The following is a 13,195-nucleotide window of genomic DNA, read 5'->3' as shown; positions in this document are numbered from 1 at the left end:
CTTTGAATTATGAATCGAAAAACATATATATAAATATTTTTTAATAATATAAAATGAATTTCTCTCTCTCTTTTCGAAGGCTATGATCTGATGAAGAGTTCAGCTTTATGGACTGGGGGTTTCCATTTATGGGTTTTCAGTGAAATGTACATGGTGTCCACGTGGCAAACTGACGTGGCTGTTTGCTCCATTCTGATTGGTTAATATATTCTCACTTTCTTCTTGTTTTCAGAGTTTCAGAATCTGCTTGGTTTTCTGAATGAGTTCACAAATTCTATGTATAATTTTTTTAATTTATTTTTAAGATTTGGCATTTATTTACTTTTATTTGAATTTGATTTGTGTGTTATTGATCTCATGAATTTACTAGTGATCAAGTTAATATAAAAATAAATATGTACAAAGATTTTCTTATGGGTACCCTGCGCCCTAAATTAAAATCCTTCTCCTAATAGATTTTCTGACTATTATATTTAAAATAATCTCAAATTTATAGTACATATTAGGTAACTAAAGTTAAAGAAAAAAATTACCTTAGATAATTAATCTCCAAAATCTCCACTTCTTTGGACTCTGCAAAATTTATACAAAAGAAAAATAATTGAATATCGAAAATTTGGTGGTTTATAGAGAGAGGAAAAAAGATATCGGTACAATAATTTAAATAAGGGTCATTCAAAATTTTTAGATAAAAGCAATTTCTTAGATCTTGGGATCTTCTCGCCCATTTTGCAATGCAAGAGGAAGACCATCGAAATAAGACGAGTTCAAGTTAACTCTGGGTTAATCGTCTCGGCCCATGGTCAATCAAAGAAGAGGGACAAGCTAACCTAGCATGGTTGGCCGAGCCAACCAGCCAACTAAGGTTGGTCGGCCTTGTGGTTGGCCGAGCCGACCAACCGGCCCACAGGCTGGTTGCCCGAGGGCCTTGATCTTCGGTTCTTGGGTCGAGTCCACTACTTAGGTCTCAACTCCCTTAGATGACCACCTGATATCCAAACTTTGACTTGTCGAAATTTGATCGTTAAATTCATATTCTAGTTCTTGTTTTACTCTACTCATCGCAACATTTGTGTTCTATTTTAATTATTACCACAACGTGTTCTTTGGTTGAGTTTGTATTATAAATGTTTATATATCTCAGAGTAAAAAAGTTTGTTTACTTTAAATTAAAATAAATTCTCAATGGATTTTAGTGGAATATGAGGATGTGGGGGATCGAACTCACAATCTTTTAATTTGAATATATATTAATTAATGCTAAGTTATGCTCGTTTTAGCCCAAATTCTAGATGGCGTTATATCCCCTACAAATGTGATGTGTGACAATTAATGTTCACACATTTTAATTTATTCCAATAGCATAGTCTCACCGATGACCTATATTATGTGGAGCATCAATAATATCTCTTGCCTTTTTTGAGATAACAATATGTTGGATTTGGAGTAATATTCCCATCAATTTCAAGACCTTTTTTGACACTTTTTTTTTTTTTTCGTTTTTATCAAGAAAATGTTTTTTAAATTATTGTCCTATAAACAAAGCATCAAATTTAGGCTTTTTCCGCGAGGCAATAGTTTTTTTAGCAGTTTTTTGAAATGTTAATTTTGGGGGATTTTCAATAAAAAAAATTTTGGTGTAATTTTTTTTTTCATATGAATTAAACTTGGTTGAAAAGTATAAAAATTATGGATCTTGTTTGTTGTTTGAATGAAAAATGTGTTGTATACTTTTTGAAAGATTAAATTCATCAATTATTTTTTAATGTACTAGTTGATGAAAATTTGAATCGTTTGATTCATTATTTGCCGATTTAATTGGTTTTTGTCCTCACAAATAATCGGCTGTAAGTATTAAATTTTCATTGATATATGTCCAAATTTTGAAGTAGATTGAGATGAATCGATATTTTTTATAGTATTGTAAAAAAAATAATAAATAAAATATATATATCAACAAAATATCACTAATAGGAACATAATATTAATATTAAAATTTTAACTGGTTAAAAAAAGCTAAACACTTATTTGTTATCCATTCTTTTATTTCTATAATTATTTTAGAAATATTTATTTTTCAATCAAACATTTAAAACTTTGACTTCTAAATCTCTTTCTTAATTATTATATATTTACCGTTTCTCTCAATTGGGGGTGTCTTTTATATTGTCTCCTCCTTAAATGAAATGATCTCTCTAAAAAAAATTGACATTTAAAACTTTTTTTACACCAAAGTTTTGAACGTCGATGTCGACGAAAATGTCAAAGTCTCAATTTCATAGAAATATTAATGGAAATATCGATAAAATATCGATGTTGATGGATATTTCTATAAAAGTTAGAGAAATTAACAAATCGTAAAAAATATTTAAATTAATAAATAAACAATTTTTCTATTTCTAAATGAAGTAAAAATAATTAATATTAATATTATATATATATTAGTGACATTTTGTTGATAGTTTTCATATTTTGTATTTTTTTTATATAATAATAAAAACGTCAATTTACCTCTTATGTCGATATTGAATCCATGAATACATGAAAACGTCGACGTATCGACCAATAGTTAATACCATGTTTTATACCTAAAACCATTGACAGTAGATATTTGTCATTAATAAAAAATAATTCTTGACTCGTTGGGTCTTATCCTAAGTTTTATTTTGAAAAAAAAAAAGAAAGAGAAAAAGGAGAAAAGAATGGGATTCTTTTTCTTGGTGAGGAATTGTCATTCTGATTATTCTTAAATCAATTTTCTTTTTTTTTTATACTCTAATTAATCTGTCTAAGTTACATGTTTAATTTAAATTCCTTCGCATTTTTAATTTTGTCTCAAAAAAGAAAAAATATTAAATCATAATACACATCTTTTAGATTCTGATTCTAAAATAATTTTGAGAAATAATACTATTATTTTTATTTTCAATTCTATAATTTTCATTCCAATTCTTTTTCATTATCGTGGAATAGTTTATCACATGTTTAAAAGCCCAAGCCAAACAAGGCCAAAATCAATTACTATAAGTTTGGTAGCAATTATTTTTGGTAGTCAAGGAAATTTATTGAAGTTCTAATATATATTTTGATGTCTATGATTGTCACATAATAGTAATATATTGTTTTGGGTATACACCTTTTTGAAAATTGAAGTTTAATGGACTGTTTTATGATTTTGAAAAAAAAGTCTTGGCATTATTTAGCCAAAATATTTGACATTTGATGCAAATGCTTCTTTTTCAATTCATAATGATGCTTAATTTACTTAATTAATTCTTTCGTTTACACATTGGAGATGTTTATTGGAGTATGTTGGAGAGGACAAATAATAATATGTCACATGTCATAAAGGGTCTTAGGTCGAACCAACCTACATTGAGACATAAATGTGTCGACCAATGGATTGATCTTAACTAAGAAACAAAAGATGATCGAGACAGTCGAACTAAGGTAAACCGCCCCTAAACTCTCCACTCATCATTATCTTTGGATTCCATTCATCCTCTATGGAACGTGTTCAATGTGGCTAAAGAGTAGTTTCAATCACTCGACACCTATAAATACTAGAGGAGTAATTCCATCCTCAAGTAGACTCGAATCTGATTGCAAATTCTACACAGAAATAGATCGAATTTCTACTAACTTGAGTACGTTACAATCTCTCTTGCACCTGATTCTCGGAAATCTCTTGAAAGGGGTCAGGATAAAAAATCCCTTGAGAGCGATCAGATCTTTAACAGAAACAAATTCAAATTCAATTAGACTTAAGCTAAACAAAAAATATATTAGATGCTGATCTATGAAATAATTTGTGTATTTAAGTACTTAATTAACTTTACTTTGATCAACTTGGCTTTTAAAATTACTACAAAACTAAATAAAATATGAGTCCAAAAACCTTGTCGACAGTTGAGGTCTAATGTCCAATATGCGAGGTCTCTACCACTAAAAAGTTTACTTAGTATAAGAATTTCGTTAAAAAGTTTAGACCCATGTATGCTAAAATTTAAACTTTTCAAACATATGAAATTAAAAATAATAATATATGCTTCAAGAGTATTTAGAATCTATTTGATGACGTTCATGATTCTTTTTTTTTTTTTTTTATGTTTCTCTTTTTCTCTTTTTCAATTAAGAAAAACAAATTTGTGTTTGGTAATAAGTTTTAATTTTTGTTTTTACTTTTTTAGAAAAGGAAAGTAAAACATGTTTCGTACCTAATTTTTGTTTCTTGTTCTCTAAAATTTAAATTAAAAAAGTAAAAAATTTATATGAAAATTAATTTTTTAAATTAAATATTCAAAATTTTAATGTTATTTTTTATGCTCTTTTGAGTAAAAATGATAAAATAATATTTTTATTTATATTTTGAAAAAAAGTTAAACTAAAAAATATAGGAATAAGAAACTAAGGGAGTTGATTTTATTGTTTTAAAATCTCTAAGAAATGTTTCTTAAAAGAGAAAAACAAGAAATAGAAACATTATTCAAAGACTAAACATTTTTCAAATGATTAGAAATGAGAAAAAAATAAGAAAACAAGAAATTGCTCGTTTGGTAACGTTGTTGTTTCTTTATTTCTAATGAAGAAAAATGTATTGCATGATTCTAACCTCTAAGAATTCAAGTATGATAAAACAATCTTTTTATTTATGTTTTAGATCAACAAATTGGAAATGAGAACAAAAAAAGAGAAACTAGTTTTGGTTGTTTCCAAAATTTCTATACAATTGTGAGAATGTTCCCAAAAAGAATAAACAAATAAAGTTAGTTGAAAAATACTTAGATTTTTTAAGAAAATTAGAAATGAGAAATAAAAAACGAGGACGTTACTAAACACGCTCTTACCTACCGGTATTTCCTTTCTTAGTTTCCTATGAAGTTCACTAACTCCATTGACTGAGGTGGAGGTTTGTCATTGATAATTGATATTTTAATTCCAAAAGCAAATGACCAATCTTAATTTTAGTGCCTTTTTCTTTCCAATCAAATCACTGTTAAACAGCTCACTAATCAACATCAAAATTGGAAAATTATAACCAAATTTTATCATGTGGAAAAGAAAAACAAAGGTAAGAAAAAGACTTAACTTGATCAATCCCTATCTAACATAACTCATCAGATTTGGCTGTTTTACAGAGAGACAGCATATGCACCTTGAATAATTTGATTGTATATTATCAATATAATTTTGCAACATAAATTCAAGCATGCTCTATTATCTCTTCTCATTATTATCAATTTTTTTTAAATTAGGTTTTTTCGTTCGACGAATAATTTCGTCGGTAGGCTTATTATAATCTACAGAGAAGAAAGAAAAAATATATATATAGCAAAGCCGTAAAAAGTAATGAGAGATGAAAAAATAGTACACAAGAGGAGAAGAAAATCACTATATATGTATCGATAAAAATTGATAGAAGAAAAGAGATCATATTGCATGTTGCTCTAAAGAAAAATCAACTTAGTATGCACCTCGACTAATAGATAAACTGTTCGACCCAATAATATTTCACAAGATTTTAATATCCTAAGTAGTAGGTGGCCACTATGAATTTTGAATCCATTCTTCCAAAGTTTTTTTACTTTTTTTTTCCACCTTCCTATCGAGCTGCCACTAGCTAAGCCAACCCACTATGATTAGACTTGAGGTCGTTTTTTTTTTATTACCTAGGAGTTGGCGGCCATTTGGCCTTATGTCTCTATACCTGGGGTGCGCATTGTCTCCATACCTCTACATACGCAAGGAGTGATCGCTTTGTGGAAGTTGCGTCCCATGTGGCTTGAACCCAAGACCTCAAGGTTATTCTTTGAGGTCCCAAGCCACCCAAATTATCCCTTGGGGACGATTAGACTTGAGGTCTTTACAAAAACCGATATTCAACAGTATTTACTCGTATGTTATTGTTTTTTAGATCGAAATGAAAGTATAAATTTGATCATTGACTTTGAGAGTTGTGCTTAATAAGTCCCTAATTCTTTTTTTTTTAATTTAAAAAAACATCTTATAATTAAGTTATTTAACTTCCAATTTTGTGTTAAATAGATTTTTAAACTTTAAAATAATGTCTAATTAAGTTATTGAACGTAAAATTGAAAGTTCGGATACCTAACTTAAATTGAAAGTCTACGGGAGAGAACAGAAAGTTAAATATTTAGAGACCCCTATTAATTAAATAGTTATACTTTTTAAAGTTCAAAAATATATTATTAGGACACAACCCTACGAGAGAATTGTAATAATTCAACCTTATTTGTATATCCTCACTTTAAGGAAGAAAAATAAAGGCCGGCAAGACATTAATACATAAATGTTGGGTATTTTGTTGGTTCGTTTTATTGTGTTCGTGTATGCAACTAATAAAACACACACGACAAGTAAAGAGACCATAGAAAATTAATTTGCATAATCTTAGAATTAATAGTGCTTACGTGTTGGAACAATTCCCGATTTGTATGGTAAAATAAGACGGTATAAATACTATTTTGGTCTCTCTATTTTAGTCTCGGTACTTTCAAATTTTGTATATTTTAATCATTGTATTTTCAAAATGTTTGTTTTGATCTTTGTACTTCCGAAAGTGACATTATTTGGTCCATCTTTACAAAATTTTAATACAAATTTTATACACAATATATATAAACCATTGAATACAAGTATTTGTGATTATATTTCAAGAAATTTTGTGTGTGAAGTGTCATGTTAAAATTATGATTAAAAGAAACGAGATAAGAATTAAAATGAATGAACTAACCATTAAAATGTACATCGACCAAATAAGATGTTTTGAAAAGTATAAAAAGTAAAATGAATAAAAATCGAAACTACGACATCTATATACTATTTAAAATAACCTAATAACATTGAGAAAAGAAAAGAAAAAAAAAAGCCATTAATTATTCGTTCTAACTATGACAATAATAATCCATAACTGGGATCCATCTTTGAAAAGGGAAAAATATGCAAAGAATTTGACCTATATTTTGAGGAACAATTATTTGACATTAGAAATACATATATACTTTGTTAGTTTGGAGCCCACTAACTAGTGATTTAATTATTAATGTCATTGAAAATGAGACCCACTTCTTAATTCAATTCTTTCATTATTGTTGATTAGATTAATTAATTAAAATTAGAGAAATCATTGTCTCACCCATTATTCTAGATCTAGATCATAGTCTTCTCAAGTCACCTAATTCTTGAATCAATAACACACGTATGTGTATTAGTTTTATTTACTTTCACTTTTCAACGTGAGATTCTTAACATGTTCTCTCAAGATTGTGGCTCTTTCGACTCATCGATCTTGGTCAGATCTTATTTTTTTGACCAGATGCTCGTTTGAATTTGTTGGGCTCTGATACCATATCAATATTTTCAATCGATCTCAGAATTAATTGACAACGAGAAAAGTAGCTCATGTCTATTATAAACCATTGTACTCCCTTTTCTTTTCAACGTGGGATTCTTAACAAGTTTTTGGGTTGGGTGGTGGTTTATTCATCCTTAACATAGTATCAGAGTGGGAGATCCTGCTTTTGAACCCCTGCATTGTTGTTTCCTCCCCATTTTATAATGATTTCTACTTGTTGGGTATTATGCAATTATCCAAGCCCACAAGTGAGGGGGAATATTGAGATATCTACAAATTTGAGTGGTGGTTTATTCATCCTTAACAAAGATGACTTTTCCATCTCCCATCCCTCCATCATTTTCCACTCTTAATTGAGTTGATTAAGATCATGATCATGATCATGAATTAAATTAATTTATGCGAATAAGAGCACAATTCAATTGGTTAAGACATATATTCTTATTAAAAAATCATGGATTAGAATACCCATAAATTTTGTCTTCCTAGAATTTATAAACTTCATCATTATGGATCAATATTATTATACATTTTATATAAGATTTACTTCCCAAAAATGGGGCAAATGTTTGAATTTGGGATAATATTCCAACCATTTGGTGACTTTATTGATACACTAAATTTAAACCTAAACTTTGAAGAGAGGGTTAGGTCTAAGCCCATAATTGACATATTAGAGTGAGAAAAATAATTATATATAAGGATTCATATATATTTTAATCAAACCAAATCTGAGTAAATCTTCAAACAAAAGAATGTCATAAGAGAGAAGGAGAGTCAATAATTATATATGGATTAGAAAGTCAAGGATAATACACATTAATTTTTAAAGGTGCTTAAACAAATTAATCACTCTTTACACATCATGCTGAATTAGAAGCATATTGTGATTGCAACCCAACAAAAAATAAATCAAGGGATGATAAATTAATTATAAAGGAATTGAAAAATTGAACTATTTTTTTTTATTTTAAGAATCGTGATAGAATAACTTGTAAAAGTCGATGATAGTAATTGTTGATGAGAAATTTGGCCTTCTAGGATCTCGCCAAATTCGCACCAATTTTTAAAATAACAGGATCGATGAGATCTGCAAAACAAAATAGTACTAAGACCGGTGTGACTCTTGTCACACGGACTCCGATATTTAAGTTAGTATTTTAGGTAGTCGAGTATGGAGAGTGCATTAGGCTCACCTCTAGGGTTTTACTTACCTCTCTATTTATAAAGGTTAAATCATAATTCCTTTAGGAAAGTTGAATCCTAAGGTGTTTAGGAGATCCCTCTCATGAGTTCGACCTGTTTGTGTTTATGTTGCCTCACACAAATCACGCAGGATAGGGGGATTGGATGCACAACAATAATTGTCATTGGGTCGAGGGTTACTCGGTATCGAGCAGGGGTCGGCACCGAACCTAGGTCAGCCCAGACAATTTGAGCCTGATTGGTCTTAACCTGGTTGGTTCGGGTTGTTGGCCTTTCGCACACCCAGCCTCGGGTTGTTGGCCCTTCGCACACCCAGCCTGTTGCTCTATCAGGTTCTATTTATTTAACCCATGACAGTAATTATTCTTCGCAAACTCATAATTTCAAAAAGAAAAAAAAATTTGTACTTCGTTAACCTAAGTTTAACTCAAACGATTAATATATTTATCCCGATTAAAAGGTCATGAGTTCAAATATTCATCCGATTGTGATGTTGTATTAAAAAAAAAAAGGGAAGAGAAAAAAAAAACTTAAAAGAGGGGTATGATTTTCAAACCAAAGTAGACCCATATAGTTAAATTGATTCAAATAATACTTTTTGCATTGAATATAAGGTAGTGAATTACATGAATTAATTAATCATTTAAAAGCATTTTTTTTTCTCTTTCCATTGAAAATCTCATTTTGAAAGACAACTTTGTCTTTGCATTTATTGTTGCCATTTATTTCCAATAGGGCATTTGAGAGACAACAAGATATAATTAAGAGTGGCAATTTTTAATTCTCTCACAAGACCTATGATGTGTGAGAAGAAGGAAAAAAAAAACCTTCAATCAAGCTTCCCCCTTCTAAAGTCTACAAACAGTAACAAAAAAAAGTGTCTTTTTTTTTAAGAAGTTCAAAAATAAATATTTATATTCATATTAAATTTCATTAAGATGTATATGGTATATTAAAAATATGGGTTATCCCTAATATACTCGATGTCGAGCTTTCTATTTGTAGAAATTTTGACATTTCATATCGTTGAATATTTTACTGGCTAAAATTATGAGTTTGTTACATAAATTTTGAGAATTGTGTTTGGTAATTACTTTTTTAGTGTTTGTGCATTTTGTATCTTATAAATTTCTGATTTATGCATTACGTTTTTAGAAAACACTTTTAAAAGTTCAATTAGAATAAACTCCTAAAAGTTCATGAAAGACTTGTAGTTTAACCTATTTTATCCTGTAAGAATTTGAGTTGGTGGTTAAGTATCCCACTTTGAAAAGAAAATGAACTTTACAAAATTTATAATAGACGTGAGCTACTCCTCTCATAGTCAATTGGTTTTGAGATAATACCCTATGAATATTGATATGGCATTAGAACTCAACAAACTCAGACGAGCATCCAGTTTGATCAACGAACTAGAAAAAGCTACGATCTTGAAGGGGCATAATAAGTATATCCCACTTTGAAAAGACAATAGATTTTACAAAGGTTTATAATAGAAACCAATTGATTTTGAGAAGAAATTAGTCGTTACTCTGAAAAGACCCCTGATGTGTGTGAGATTTGTTTTCTTCTTAAATCAACAAAACCTTCCCCTTTTAAAATGGTATAAACAGTGACAAGACGAGGAAAAATGGGGTTGTGACCAAAGTTGTCAAATGACACACAATATATGAGAAGCTAACTTTTGTATGTATTATATGAATGTGAAGCAAATTAATTTGAATCTTGGAAGTGCATTTATGGTAGAATTATTGTATCTTGTGAAGATTTCTTTGCACCATGCTTTAATTAATGAGCTTAATTGGTGGATGGCTTCTTCATTGCCATCACAAATTTATTTTATTTTTGACTTTTTGGCTTACTCTCCCCCAATGAGGGAAATGGGGCAAAGTTATTGAAGACCACCTTGGATTTTTCTTTTTTTAATGCCCTACTTAACTTTTATGTAAAAGAGAGAGAGAGAGAAAAAAAAAACCCTTCTTTATCTAAATTTTATTTTATTTAACTTTTTTTTTAATATATTAGTTATATTAGTTATATTTTTTTATTTTTAAAATTGGCTAAATGTTTAAAAAAAATAATACGGGTCAAAGTGAAAAGCTAAAAAAATATGTGGATCCAATATAACTTTTTGAATGGTAACTTATACTTTATCCACTTCTGAATTGGCAAAAAAAAAAAGAAAATGATATGATTTTTCTTGTTGAACAGAAATGATATGGTTAGTAAATAAGCTTAGATCTTTTTATTTTTAAAAGTTATGGATACCAAGTCATTATCAAACATAATCTTAGGATATTCAACTATAGATTTTATTAGTTGAAATTTTTTTAAGGTGTTAAGTTCGCGGGTTAAGTTTGTATAACTGTAAAATAAAGTCTACATTTGACATGTGAGTTTGTCTATAGTACATGCTTCTTCTCAAACCACGTACTTTTACACAAATCACAAACACGCATTGCGTCACATAAAACTCAATCTTCACCATTAGGTTGTAAAAACTCAAGGCTGCTTGGTAACATTTATGTTTCTCATTTTTTAATTTTTAGAAACAATAAGCATTTGATAATTGTTTATGTTTCTCGTTTCTCATTTTTAACAAATATTTTAAAAATCAAAATCAAGTTTTTTTGTCTTTGTTTCTAATTTTTTCTAAAATATAGATAAAAAAACATTATTTTATAGTCTTTGACTTATAAAATTCGTAATAAACATCAAAAAAGTAAATATAACAAAAAAAATTTGAACATTTTATTTGAAATTTTTTTTCTTAATTTAAAATTCTAGAAAACAAGAAACAAAAAGGTTATCAAACATGTTTCTATTTCTTTTTTCAATAAAAAATAAAGAATAAAAAACAAGAAACCGTTATGAAACGTAATTCTATTTTATGGATTGAAAAAGGTGGAGGAAACGAAAACAAGAAAAAAAAATAGTAACGTTACCGGACAAGCCCTAAATTTTCCAATTTGGTTTACACAAATTCAAAATTTTTAAAATTATGAGGTCATCATAATTACAAAAAAACAGCATTAGGGTTTTGCCCTATTTTCCTTCCTTAATCTTTTTCAAAAGAATGTATTAATAAATCAAGTGTTTAAATCACCTGGCTAGAAGAACATTCCAATATTTTTTATGATTAGATTCTCATCATATTGAATTCAATTAACTGCAAATTTTATTTACTTTCTGGCATATGATGAGGTGGATAAGTTAGTTAATTATAAGTTAAAGAAAGAAAGGAAAAAAAAAAAAAAAAAACAGAAACATTCATAGGAGAAATTGGTTAGAGAAAAATAATGATATTTTTTTACTCTGACAATGACACATGAGCTAAGATCATGATCAATAATGAAACTCATTAATTAAAAAAATAATTTTAAATCACCTCGTCAGCAGATACGAAACAATTAATTAATTAAAAACATATATAATTAATAATTTGAGTTTGAGTTTGATTTTCAAGTTCTATTTTATATTTTCTATTGTTTTATATTCTGGTTGCAAAGTCAATAGGATAATGATTAGTTCGTCCAAATAAATATTATTTTAATATTTTGAAATTCGTTTGATTTAATAATTTTGTTTTCAATTAAAAAATGTCTCTTTTTTTGTTTAAAATTTTTATTTGAAATATTAAAAGTGCTATTCAATTCTAAGAACTAGAGTCTCATTTTGATACTAATGATTATTTAATAATGTATTAGGTTTTAGTTTTCTATTTTAGAAAATAAGGGTATATGTTTATTAACTTTTTAGGCTTTTCATTACTTTAAAATTCTTTAGCAAGTTTTAGATTTTGTTTTTGAAAACGACTTGGAAGATTACAAAATAAATTGAGAGTAAAAAAAAAAATTGGAAGTAAAATCTACTAAATAAATGAATGGTTACTTACTCGTCAAAATAAAAATTTGGCTAAAATTTTAAAATATGTTTGAAAAGTAGAGATTACATAATAACTGATAAATTCTTGTAAACTACTCCTTTTTTTCTAATTTTAAAATTTTGCCTTGGATCAAGAATTTTTTGCAAATAGATTACAGGACAGGAAAAAAAAATCATATCATAATTTAAAAAACAAAAGCAAAAAAAGAAGAATACTACTTTCCAACTGTCACTCATCTTTATGCCTATATGAGTTCAACGATCAACACATCTTGTTCGGAAATTCAATCTCTCATCTTCCCATTTATTGTTTTGAATATATATATATATATATATATATATATTCTAAATTTTTCTCTTATTGGTGAAAAATTTAATGGTGCTTAATAAAATATGGATATTGAGTAGTAAACACCAAAATATTTTTCCATCAAAAATCGAAATTATTATGCTAACAAACCCTAAGAAATTGATCATTTTGAAAGAAATAGTTAATAATCTCACTTATTTTAATCATAATTAAAATGGTAATCAAATTGAAATTAATTAAATTCAAAATTTTCCCTTTTTTTATCATTTTCTTGCTCATAGATCTCTTTGCTCTCTCGTTGTTGTCTCTTTGGTGCTTTTTAGGAAAAGATAAATTTTGGAGGTTGAAAAAGGAAGGGCTTCGTCATCTACTCAAGCCTCCTTGGATACTCTCATCATAGATGGCAAGAAAGAGGGAAA

Source organism: Momordica charantia, assembly GCF_013281855.1.
Source record: "Momordica charantia cultivar OHB3-1 chromosome 11 unlocalized genomic scaffold, Mcharantia_2.0 BLBB01000011.1, whole genome shotgun sequence".
Classification (NCBI taxonomy): domain Eukaryota; kingdom Viridiplantae; phylum Streptophyta; class Magnoliopsida; order Cucurbitales; family Cucurbitaceae; genus Momordica; species Momordica charantia.
The sequence above is the reverse complement of the archived record's forward strand: the minus strand, read 5'-3'. Positions refer to the sequence as shown.